General features: G+C 36.3%; 1 protein-coding gene across 9 annotated transcripts in view; it reads right to left on the bottom strand.

Moving 5' to 3' along the window:
- Luzp1 (leucine zipper protein 1) overlaps nucleotides 1-13,682 on the bottom strand; it is a 106,818-nt gene that overhangs the window by 9,072 nt on the left and 84,064 nt on the right. Inside the window, exon 3 of one of the 9 annotated variants that reach the window (XM_076861062.2) lies at nucleotides 7,599-7,638. The exons of the other annotated variants lie outside the window; for them this stretch is intronic. The gene's annotated coding sequence lies outside the window, so the exon portion shown is untranslated. The remainder of the gene's footprint in view (nucleotides 1-7,598; nucleotides 7,639-13,682) is intronic. 9 annotated transcript variants of the gene reach the window in all.

Below are 13,682 nucleotides of genomic sequence, written 5' to 3'. Positions count from 1 at the left end.
AAAAATTATCTTTCATGAACTATTGTGACTTGAAAATAATATAATCTATACAGAGAATTGAAATGTTGTACTTCATTTCTGTACGATGAATTGAAATGCATTCTGCTGTCATGTCCAACTAAGTAGAACAAAAAATTTAAAAATGATGATGATGATGATTAAAATCTATCCACCTTGCTATATAAATGGCAAGCTTCACAATGTACTAATTATGATCTTCCCTCACCTGTTACCAACATCTCTTCTCCCAACAGTATAGGCAGATTTGTAAATGAATTTAGGTATGGCTTGGCCCTAACCAACCAACAGGGAGTTTCAACAAACTTTGTTCTTTGGTATTATAACAGAAAGGCCCCAGACCCTCAGATGTGAGGATAGAAGTGCTTCTTCAAAAACAATTTCATGGGCTAGGGTTGTGGCTTGCCCACAGTGGTAGAGCATTTACTTGCCTAGCATGCATGAGGTACTGGGTTCATAACGGTACTGTGTCCACCTACAACTAAATACATATATATATATATATATATATTAATCTCACTGGGGATACACACCAAACAGTAACTCAAAGGAAACAGAGGAAGAAGAAAGTCAAAGTGGGCTATGGCTATAGTTTTGTATTTCATTTCCTCATATTTAAAATGAGTGGGTTACTATTATATATTTTTTAATATTTCTTAATAAGAGTACTGACTAGAAACCATAAAAGTATATTTCAATGTTTAAAGTTACTTTTTTAAAAGGGAGAAAGAGATAAGATGCTATCAACAAAGATCAGAAGACTTGAAAATTAACCAAACAGATCAGCTAGAATTTTTTAAAAGTTACATTAAATGCAAATGAAGAGAAAACAGTAGTCAAGAAGAGAAATGACTAAATAACAAAAGGCAGCACAAAGTTAAGAAGATGGAAAGAGGGGCTGGGGATGTGGCTCAAGCCGTAGCGCGCTCGCCTGGCATGCGTGTGGCCCGGGTTCGAACCTCAGCACCACATACAAAGATGTTGTGTCTGCCGAAAACTAAAAAATAAATATTAAAAAAAAAAATTCTCTCTCTCCCCCTCTCTCACTCTCTCTTTAAAAAAAAAAGAAGATGGAAAGAGAGATATTGTTAAATGACAAGGGAAATAAAGAGACCAGCATGAGGAAGTTTAACAGGAAGCCCAAAAGGATGAAACAGAAAGAACAGGCAACAAACAATATTTGTAGAGATACTAGCTAAGATTTTTCAAAAGTTGATGAAAGATAAGGAACCTCAAATTTGGGAAGCAATATCCTAAACAGGAAAAAATTAAATCTGCACTTAGACACATAAACATACAGAAGAATTCCACATATAGGTAGTCTAAAAGCAGCAAGTGAAAAAAGACAATTCTCAGTCTGTTTGTGCTGCTGTAACACAAACTGGCTAAATTGTAAAGGACAGAAATTTACTTCTTACAGTTCTGGAGGCTGGAAGATCCAAGATCAACGTGCCAGCAGGTTCTGTGAGATGAAGGCCTGGCCTCTGCTCCAAAAATGGCACCTTCAATGTTTGTGTCCTCTCATGGTGCCAAGGGAAAAGGGGAAAAAGAGGGGTGGATGGGCAAAAGAGGTTGAGAACTCACTCTCTTGAGCCCATTTACAATGATGCTAATCCCATCCACGAGGGGTTTGGCCTCATGGCCCTTATCATCTCTTAAGGGCCCCCACTCTTAATACTGTTACACTGAAGATTACATTTCAATTAATTTTTGAGGAAACACATTCAAACCACAGCAACAATCTATAAAGAAACAGCAACTGAACAACATGTTCTCAGTAGAAACTTTTCAGTAGGTGGCAAATAAAAGATAAAAGGCACTGATTCATTTAAAGTTCTAAAACAAATTAACAGTAAACCTAGAAGCATATATCCAGCTAAATTATGAAAATTAATAAACACAGTTGGTAGAGTGCTAGGGCACGTACAAGGCGCTAGGAAGGAAGGGAGGGAGGGAGGAAGGAAGGAAATGAATAAATAACTTAGTTAACTTATTAGCACTATCAATGAAATGAATGTAAAGGACATGCCTATAAAGTATATCCAACACCACCAGATGATACATTTGCCTCAAACTCACATGAAACCTTTACCAAGATAGCCCACATTCCGATATTAGAAACACTTTCAAAACAGATAAAAGGAAAATAAAAACCTGAGAGTTTATAAACAGACCTCACTGAAAGAACTACTCAGGATGCAATTCAGAAGACAGAAACTGATCCCTTAAGAAAGGCAGAAGACTTGGGCTGAAGAGGTAGCTCAGACTTGAAATACCAAAAGAAAAGAAAGGAAGAAAGGAAGGCAGGAGACTCAAGAAAAAAGGGTAAGCAACTAACCTAAATGAGCACTGGTTCAGTTAAACAATAAAAATCGATGGTGGAGGTAGTGGTATATATTGAATTGAATCACTACTTAATAACTTTCAAAAATAACAAGACTGCAGTCTCTAAATCAATCCAAAATCAAAATTAAGGATAAAACCAAAGTGGAACTAAAACACTGGACAACAATAACTTGTAAATTACAAGGAATCACAACTCAAGTGCTCTAAGGATTCTGCATTGTTTGGGAAAAGGACAGTTATAATTTTAGATATTATTGAAAATTATTATTATTAATTTTAGATATTAAAAATAGATGTTAATCTATATCTCATAATATCCATAATATATAAAAAACTACAACTCAACAACAATAAAACAATTTTTAAAAAGGACAACATAATAAATATTTCTCCAAAGAAGTAAACAAATGGTCAACAAACATGAAATGATGCTCAGCATTGTTAATCATTAGGGAAATACAAATCAAAGTCAGCACATAGCTTAACTCATTAGCACCATCAGTGAACTGGATATAATAAACATTGCTTATCTGTCTATCTATCCATTATCTATCTATCATCCATCCACCCATTTGTTGGTACTGAGGATTGAACCCAGGGGTGCTTAACTACTGAACCACAATCCCCAGTCCCTCTTATTTTTTATTTTGAGATAGTGTCTCCCTAAGTTGCTTTGGGCCTTACTAAGTTGGTGACGCTGGCTTTGAATTTGTGATCCCCCTGGCTTGGTCTCCCCTAAGCTGCTGGGTATATAGGCATGCAGATAGGCACTATTCAACAACAGCGGATGACACATTCTTCTCAAGCTCACATGGAACATTTCAAAGTAGACTACCTTCTAGACCATTAAACATACCCTAACAACTCCAAAAGAATAGAATTTATATGTTATATGCTCTCAGACCATAAAGGAATTAAACTGGAAGTCAGTAAAAGAAAGACAGCTAGCAAATTCCAAAATACTTAAGCGATTAAACAACTCTCTTCTAAATAAGATATGATTCAAGGTAGAAATCTCAAGAGAAATTTTAAAATATTTTGAACTGAATGAAAACAAAACTAAAACTTATTAAAATTTGTGGGATGCAATAAACACACTGCTTAGAGAGAATTTTATGGCATTAAATGCTTACATTAGGAAGCAAGATACAAAATCAATAATCTAAGCTACCACCTTAGAAAACTAGAAAAGGAGCAAATTAAATGTAAATTGAGCCAGGTGGATGGTATGTGCCTATAGTGTCTCCTACTTGAGAGACTCAGAAAAGAGGATTGTCCAGGAGTTTAAAGGCCAGTCTGGGCAATATAACAACACTGCTGTCTCTAAATCAATCCATAATCAAAATTAAGTAGAAGAAAATAAATAATAGAAATTAGAGCAGAAGCTGAAAACGGAAAATAATCAGTAAAGGCGGGGGGTGGGGGGATCAGTGAAACCAAAAGCTGATTCCGATTGAGAAAACAAACTACTGTTATCAGAAATGAAAGAAGAGACATTACTACAGAGATGATATCTCATCACAACAAATCTCAAGGACATCAAAAGGATAATAAAGAAACTTATAAACAACTCTCTGACCACAAATTTGATGACCTAGGTAAAAACTGGACTAATTCATTGAAAATTACAATCCTTCTATTAGACAATCTGAATAGGACTATATCAAAGAAATTGAATCACTATTTAATAACTTTCAAAAACAGCGCACACCGGGCCCATATGGGTTCATTGGTGAATACTACCATATATTTAAAGAGAAAATTTTCCCAATTTTCTACAATTTCTTCCAGAACATAGATGTAGTAGGAATAATTTCTAACTCATAGAATGAGGCCAGCATTACCTAGCCTTGAAGACATTATAAGAAAACAAACAAAGGGACTGGGGTTGTGGCTCAGGGGTAGAGTGCTCACCTAGCATGCATGAAGCAACTGGGTTCAATCCTCAGCACCACATAAATATAAAATAAAACTATAAAAATAAAAAATATTGTGTTCACCTAAAACTAAGAAATAAATATTTATAAAAAGAAAACAAACAGATGCAAAGATAGTCCACAAAATATTAGTAAATCAAACCAACAATATATGAGTTATTATATACCACCATCAATTGGGATTTACCCCAGATATGCAAGGTAAATCACATCACTAGGTTAAAGAAAAATAATAATAATGATCACTGTGAACAGATGCAGAAATTGCATTAATAAAATCCAACATCTACTCATCATAAACAAACAAACAAACAAACAAAAAACCTCTTGGCAATCCGGAAACAGAAGAAAATTTCCTCAGCATGATAAAAGAATAGCTACAAAAAAGCTGCAGCTATCATACTTAAAGGTAAGTAACTCAAAATTTTCTGGCTAAGTTTAGGAACAAAGCAAGAATGTACTCTCTCACCATTCCTTTCAATACTATACCAGAAACCTAGCTAATACAATAATAAAATAAAAGGGATACTGACTGGGAAGGAAGAAATAAAATGATCTGTTTATAGCTGACATGTTTCTCTATGTAGAAAATCCAAAAGAACAGATCAAAAAAGCCACCTTGGAATAATTATAGCAAGGTTGCAGGATATAAAGCTAATATATAAAAGTCAGTTGCTTTCCTATATACCAGCAATGAACAAATGGAATTTGAAGTTAAAAACACAATACCTGTTTCTGTTCTATCCTTTAAATAAAACTTGTTCTCTAAAAAATAAAACCTTTGGGTGACAAGCAAAAACAAAAACAAAAACAAAAAACAATACCAAGCTAGGGTTGTGGCTCAGTGGTAGAGCACTTAGGCCCTGGGTTCAATTCTTAGCACCACATATAAATAAATAAAGGTCCAGGTCCATCAACAACTAAAAAAATACTTTGAAAAAAATACCAGTTATATTAGTCACTCAAAATGGAAATAGTTAGGTATAAATAAAAAATACAATATGTAAATTTTGTATGTCAGGCAACTACAAAACACTAATGAAAAATATCCCAAGAGTTAAATAAATTAAGATATATTCCACACTCATGGGTAGGAAGAGTCAATATTGTCAAGATATCAATTCTTTCCAACTTGATCTATAGATTCAACACAATTCCAATCAAAATCCCAACAAACTGTTTTGTAGATATCGACAAATTGATTCTAAAGTTTATATAGAGAGGAAAAGACCCAGAAGAACTGGGGGAGCACGCCTATAATCCCAGCAGCTCAGAAATCTGAGGCAGAAGGATCATAAGTTCAAAGCCAGCCTCAGTAACAGTGAGGTGCTAAGCAACTCAGTGAGACCTTGTCTCTAAATAAAATACAAAATAGGGCTGGGGATGTGGCTCAGTGGTTGAGTTCCCTTGAGTTCAATTAACCCCACACCAAAAAGACCCAGAAGAGTCAATACAATATTGAAGAGGAACAAAACCAGACACTGATTCTATCCAGATTCAAGTCTTACTATAAAGTCATAATATTTAAGACACTGTATACAAGAGAAAGGATCGATAGATCAATGAACAAAATAGAAAGTCCAGAAATAGACCCATATGAATATAATCAATTGATCTTTAAAAACAAAGGCAATTCAATGAAGCAAATACAATCTTTTATAATAAATGATACTGAAACTGGACATCCATATGCCAAAGGAAGAAAGAAAAAATCTGGACATAGGCCTTACACCCTCCACAAAAAGTTATCTCAAAATAGACTACATACCTAAATGTAAAATGCAAAAACTATAAATTTCTAGAAAATAATACAGAGAAAACGTAGATGACCTGGGGTATAATGATGACTTTTAAAGACACTAAGGTATCATCCATGAAACAGGACTTCCTCAAAGTAAACAAATCTTCTGCTCTGCAAAAGACATTGTCAAGTGAATGAGAAGACAAGCCGTATATTGGGAGAAAACATTTGTAAAAGATATCTGACGAAAGACTATTAACCAAAATAGGCAAAGAACTATTAAAACTCAATAAAAAGAAAACACAATTTTAAAATGGGCAAAAGTCAGGCTGGGGATGTGGTTCAAGCGGTAGCATGCTCTCCTGGCATGCGTGCGACCCGGGTTCGATCCTCAGCACCACATACAAAGATGTTGTGTCCGCCGAAAACTAAAAAATAAATATTAAAAAAAAAATTCTCTCTCTAAAAATGGGCAAAAGATCCAAACAGACACCTGCCAAAGAAGATATATAGATGGCAAATAAGCATGAGAAAATCAGCATCATATAGCATTTTGGAACTGCAAATTAAAAAATATAAGATACAACCAATTGGGCTGCAGTTGTAGCTCAGTGGTAGAGTGCTTGCCTAGGATGGTAAGGCCCTGGGTTCGATCCTCAGCACCACATAAAAACAAATAAACAACAACAAACACATAAATAAAGGTTAAATTCTTTTTTTAATATTTATTTTTTAGTGTATTGGACACAATACCTTTTTTTATTTATTTATTTTTATGTGGTGCTGAGGATCGAACCCAGGGCCTTGCCTGTGCTAGGCAAGCGCTCTACCGCTGAGCCACAACCCCAGGCCCAAAGGTTAAATTCTTAAAAAAAAAAAAAAAAAAAAAAAAAAAAACCAACATATAACTATCAAAATGGACAAAATCCAAAACAATGACAACACCAAATGCTGGTGAGGATGTGGAACAGGAACTCACTCATTGCTAGTGGCAATGCAAAATGGTACATCCACTTTTGAAGATAATTTATCAGTTTCTTAAAACTAAACATTCTTATAATTGATCCAGCAGTTGGACACCTTGTTATTTACCAAAATGAATTGAAAACTTATATCCACACAAAAATCTACATGTGAGTATTTATAGTAGCTTTACTTGTAATTACTAAAACTTGGAAGCAACTCAGACTTCCTTAGTGGGTAAATGGATAAACTGTTACATCCAGGTAATGAAGTACTATTCAGTACTAAAAAGAAATAAGTTATCAAGCCATGAAAAACAGAGGAACCTTAAATCATACTTAGTATGATTCTAATTATTTGACTTTCTGGAAAATGCAAAACTATGGAGACAGTAAAGGCTCATTGGTTGCCAGGAGAGAGGAAATGAAAAGAGTGAACAGGTAGGACATAGAGGATTTTTACGGCAGCGAAACACTCTGCATATTAATTATGGGTAGGTATCATTATACATTTATCTAAACCCATAAAATATACAACAACATCAAGAGTGAACTCTAGGGCTGGGGTTATACCTCAGTTGGTAGAGCACTCACCTAGCATGTGTGAAGCACTGAGTTCAATCCACAGCACCACCTAAACATAAAAAAAAATAAAGGTGTTGTATCCATCTACTATAAAAATATTTTTTTAAAAAAAGAGTGAACTCTAATATAAAGATTATAAACTTTAAGTGTTAATTATTTTAATGACCTCAAAAAAAGATAAGGATCAGTATAACTGATGTGCTAAAGAGACCATAGAGGATAAGAGTGGGAGCAAAGAGAGCTAAGGTTGTAGCTCAGTGGTAGAGCACCTGCCTCACACATGTGAGGCACTGGATTTGATCCTCAGCACCACATAGATGAATGAATGAATGAATGAATGAATCAATCAATCAATCAATCAATCAATCAAATAAAGGCATTGGGTCCACCTACAACTAAAAAAGGGGTGGGTGGGTGGAAGACCAAGTGGGAGGGTACTGCAGTAATCCAGGCAAAAGGCAGTTATGGCCTGGACCCTCACATTGGCAATACAGGCAGTAGGAAGTGGGCAGAATTCTAGCCAGTGAAGAGATTTGTTCTTAGATTGTATGTGGTGTGTAGAAAAGAAAGCAATTAAGTGTGACTCCAAGGTTGCTGGTCTGAATTTGGAAGGATAGCACTATCATTGATTCAAATGGGGATCAGTACAAATGGAGCAATCTGAAAAGAAAGATCAAGAGTTCAGTTCATGACATATTAGTTTTAAGATATGTTTCAGTCATCCAAACAGAGACATTAAAGAGGCCACTGCATATATAAGTATGGAGGGCAGTATGGACTGAAGATATAAATCTGAGTCAGCTGCGCACAGTGGCATACGCTTGTAATCCCAGCAGCTTGGGAGGCTAAGGCAAGAGGATCACAACTCAGTGAGACTCTCTCTCTAAATAAAATATAAAAAGGGCTGGGGATGTGGCTCAGTAGTTAAGCACCCCTGGGTTCAATTCCTGGTACCCCCAAAATAAATAAATAGTAAATAAATAAATCTGTACATCAATAAAAAACGGATGACAGGGAAGTGGGAGGTGGATTTTGTTTATTTTTTAAGCTCATTTCCAGGGGGTGGGAATTTTTTTTAAAATATGTGTCATAAATAAAGTTGTTTTTGAAAATAAAAAAAAAAAATAACAAACGGATGGTTTATGAAGCCATGACCTGGATGAGTTTTCCAAGGAACTGATTGAATACAGGTAAAACAAGAAGTCACAGGTCTGATCCCCCAGAGGGGGCCAATATTTTTACTGATAGAGATGTAGAGAAACTAGCAAAGGAGACAAAGCAAAGTCAGTGAAGTAGACAGAAAACTGGGGAAAGTACACAGCATCATGGAAACCTAGCGAAGAAAGGAATGGTCAACTCTGTCAAGTGACAGTGACTAGAAGAGAGAGAAAATTGAGGCAAAGGTGTCACAAGGATCACCAGCATGTACCTGAAAGGACTACGGACTGGGACCAAGAGTGTAGCTCAGAGGTAGAGTGCTTGCCTGGCATGTGTGAGGCTCAGGGGGAAAAAAATCTTTTAAAAAAACTTAAAACAGGAACGGTGTTGGAAACAGTGACATTAAAATAGAATGAAGTCATTAGAAATCAGGGGCAGTGACCCAGACGATGACCACAATAAGAGTACTGGATGATATAGTCTGGTAAGATTAGGTTCAGGGCTGGGATTGTGGCTCAGTAGTAGAGCGTTCGCCTAGCACGGGCGGGACCTGGGTTCGATTCTCAGCACCACATAAAAATAAAGGCATTGTGTTGTGTCCATCTCCCCCCACCCCCCCAAAAAAAAGATTCATTCTCTCTCTCTCTCTCTCTTTAAAAAAAAAGATTAGGCTCAAAACTAGCAGAAAAGAAAGAAGAAACAAAAGAGCCACAGAAGAAAAATCACTACCATTTGCGGGAAGAATTTACTCCAAAAATAATTCAATGAGAAAGTCCAGAACAAAAGAAAAGCAAATAAAAGCGTAAATGCCAAATGCCAATCCTCTCTACCTTCAAGAACATGTCTGTCTACTGGCTGCACTTTAACCCCAGAGCCACCAGATGGAGCACCAGCTCAGCTCTTATAAATAGCAAGGTCTGGAGGCCTTGGGAATACCAAACAGGGCACCCACCCTTCCTGCCTCCATCTCACCTCTTGCCCTCCCCTAGTCTATGTGCTTCCTCATTTTCCAAAAATGAAGAATAACTTGTTTGCATATTTATATAAAGAAATGTTTCCCTTATTCCAATCACATCTCCTACTTTTGAGTGCCACATACAAAACTCTTGCCTTTGGCCTTCTGCCTAGTGGCACAGCAAAAGTCAGGCCAATTTATACACAGAGTGGAGGGGTGGGGACCAAACTAAGTGTGGGCCATAAACCAATTTTAAATGAGTAGAAAGATAAAGGATTTGTACTGACACAACTGCTATGAAAAGACAACTGGCATTTATGTCTAAAAGTACTTTAAAACAGCATATCCTTGTAAATATGTCTAAAACCACCAAATTATATCTTAATAAGGCTATTAAAAAAAAAAAAAAAAACAGCTAGGCCAAGTGGTACACACATGTATCCCAGTTAGCTACTCAGAAGGTTGAGACAGGAGGATCACTTGAGTCCAGAAATTCAGACCAGCCTGACAACAGAGTAAGGAAGACTTGTCTCAAAACTAAAACAAAACAAAAAACCCCCAGTTTATCCTCCACCTGTTACATTCCCCTCAACACATCTTATTTTAACTAGTTTATAAGAGAGTTTTCATGGACAATCCCTTCTTCAAAAGAAGAAAATGTTAAATTTTAGTACAGCCCCATCTATAAATCCTAAATTAGAAGAGTCCAGTTTTACTGATTTGGTCAGTGCCAATTCTATGCATCCTGTTCAAGACTCTTAAGTAATGGAAATCAACCAGCATAACATAAGAAATGAAAAAGCAAAATACAGTAAATCCTGGAACTGTGAAGAGAAAGCAGGTATTACATAGGTAGCTAAAGATCATTAAGCAGCCAGACACAGTGGAATACTGCTACTCTACATTAAATTCTTTGAAGGTCCTTATTGTTCCCAGGATGAAGTCCAACTCCAAAATGGCACAGGCCCTATACTTCAGCCTGGCCTTCAACGGCATCAGCTCTGTTCTTTTGCTCTCTCATTTCTGGGTGGTAAGCTTCATGCCTTCTTATTTCTTCAGATCCTACTTTAGATAAGCTCCTGTAGCACTCCTCCTTTCTGGGGCCCCAGGATCAGGGCCTCTCTTGCTTTTAGTCTTCGGTATCCATCCCATCACTGCATTTATCAAAATGTATTCAAGTTTTATTTATTCATTTTATTTTCCCAGCTTGCCTGCTTAATCACCACTGTATTCTTAGTGCCCTAGCATATAATAAATGCTTTCAATTTGATGATTGAATGGCTGAATGAACTTACTAATTAAGAAATGGTTGATCAGCCCTTTGGCACTGACCATTAACAGAAAATATTAAAAATAATGTCAAGGAACTGCTCATGGATTACAAAAGAGAAAACCATCAGCAAGAGTGGATACAGACAGCATAGAACATCAGATCCTGTGGGAATGTTCTGAAAGATTCCACCCTGCATCACTTGCACATTATCTTAATCTAAATAACACCCCCTTCTAGCTTACATATCTATGCTATAGAAACAGGACAAAAATAACAAAACCACACCACTCTCTCAATAATCACTGTCCAGCTGTAGTTATTGGACCATGTGACAGATAAGAAGCAGAAAATAGGGCTGGGGTTGTAGCTTAGAGGTAGAGCACTCGTCTAGCATGTGCGAGGTCCTGGGTTCAATCCTCAGCACTACATAAAAATAAATAAGTAAAATAAAGGTATTATTTCCAACTACAACCAAAAATTTTTTTTTAAAAAGCAGAAAATATTTCTGGGTCTTCCTCCACTCCTCAACATGCAATTTCAGAACAAAGATCATTTAGCAGCCAGACATAGTGGCAACTTCCTGTAACCCTAGCAACATGGGAGGCTGAGGCAGGAGGATCACAAATTCAAGGCCAGCTTCAACAATTTAGCAAAACCCTGTCTCCAAAAATAAAAAAGTCTGGGGATGCAGCTCAGTAGTAGAACATTTCTGGGTTCAATCCCCAAAACTGCAAATAATAATAATTATTATTATTATTATATATTATTATATAATTATTATTATATTATTATTATATATAATATATATTATATATAATTATTATATAATAATAATTATTATTATTATTTTAAAATCACTTAGTTCACTAGTTTTCAAACTAGATTCAGTGAACCCTTTCAGGATGACTACTGAGGGAAAGAAAGCAGGGGAGAAGGTTTAAGCAGGATGAGCCACAGGCTCTTTCTCTCACTTAAGTCAACCAATTTGATTTTTGACTTTTACCATATTGGGTTCCTCACGTATGAATGTACTGAAGAAAGAGTTCTATAGCCAAAGACTTCAGTAGTCTTCTTTCAATATCCAGTATTCTTCCCATTATGCAGAATCACCTCTCTACAAAGTCTTCAGCATTTTTATAAAATGAGGAATTCTCAACCAGGTTTAGTAGCACACCTATAATCCCAGCTACTTGGGAGGCTGAGAGAAGAGAATCAAAAGTTCAAAGGCCATCTTGGGCAACTTAGCAAGATCCTATCTCAAAATAAAAAGACATAGCTGAAGACATAGCTCAGTGGCTCAGTGGCAGAGCACTCCTGGGTTCAATACCTATTACCACAAAAACATTGAGGAATTCTAATTATACAAACCAGTAACAACAAAAGGGTATAAAGGAACAGATGGAACTATAAACCAAGTGCTACTATACACTATTTAAGTACCTCATATATTTGTTTGTCCATGAATCCCAGATCCATTATTTACTATATATGTTCTTAAATTATTTCTCTTAGTGTCACATCTATACAATGACAATATGGCAATCCTTGGGAATATACAGGACCTAATAGAATGTACTGTACATAAGTCACAATAACAGTAACTATTATTACTATTATTCTTTTCAGCCTGTATAATAACGTTATTTGGGGGCCCTCAAACTTATATAATATTCATGGCTCTTCTCTATGCCTCAGAGTCCCTTCCCCTGAAAAAACAATATCAATCCAACCTACCTCACAGCAACACCATGCAATAGTTAGTAAACTTATTTTGAAAAGTCCTATGAATACCTAAGGTAAGTCACACCAGGCAGAATCTTCCTAAATAACAACTTGCTAAGATCATTCTTTCTATCCAAGGTAAACAAAGGAATAGATCAGAAATCTTTGACCTTTTGAGCCTAAGCACAGTCAGAAAGAAAGACTTTGCTGCCTCCCGGACTATCCACAAAGGGAAGAGACAGACTCCTTTCTTCTTAGTTCTTCCCTCACTCCCTGGTAAAATACATTATTTAGTAGATATTTAGGAAACATCTATGATACACCCAGCATTTTTCTTTCTTTCTTTCTTTCTTTCTTTCCTTTTTTCCCTCTTTTGTGGTGCTGGGGACTGAACCTAGAGCTTTGTGCACATGAGGCAAACACTCTACCAACTGAGCTATATCCCAGCCCACTGAGCTATATCCCCAGTCCTACACCCAGCATTTTGCCAAGTGCTAGAATGAGAAAATTAAGACCTCCACCTTGCCTTTCTGGAATCAGACAGAAATAGGCAATTATAAAGCAATGATAAAGAAGCCTTGCCTGACCACCTCACATAATATATCACATACCCTTCAGCTTCCTGCCTTTTTTTAAATTATGTTCTCCTTTCTTTTTTATTATTATTTTTTTTAGTTGTAGATGGACACAATCTTTATTTATTTATTTTATGTGGTGCTAAGAATCGAACCCAGGGCCTCATGCATGTAAGGCAAGTGCTCTTCCACTGAGCTACAACCCCAGCCCCTGCTTTCTGCCTTCTTACCCAACCTTTGTTTGTTTAGCACATTTTACCATCATATATACACACTGGAAGGTGGCACCTGGGAATAAAATTGTATTAATCTCAGATAATCATAGGAAAGTAAAGAAAGGGAAGGAAAGCCTCATCTCTTAATGCCAAATTCTTTCACACCAGTGTCTAACTTAGTTCCAATTCACACTA

Source organism: Callospermophilus lateralis, chromosome 7 (assembly GCF_048772815.1).
Source record: "Callospermophilus lateralis isolate mCalLat2 chromosome 7, mCalLat2.hap1, whole genome shotgun sequence".
NCBI lineage: Eukaryota > Metazoa > Chordata > Mammalia > Rodentia > Sciuridae > Callospermophilus > Callospermophilus lateralis.
Note: the sequence above shows the minus strand (reverse complement) of the source record. Positions and strands in the feature narration are given on the sequence as shown.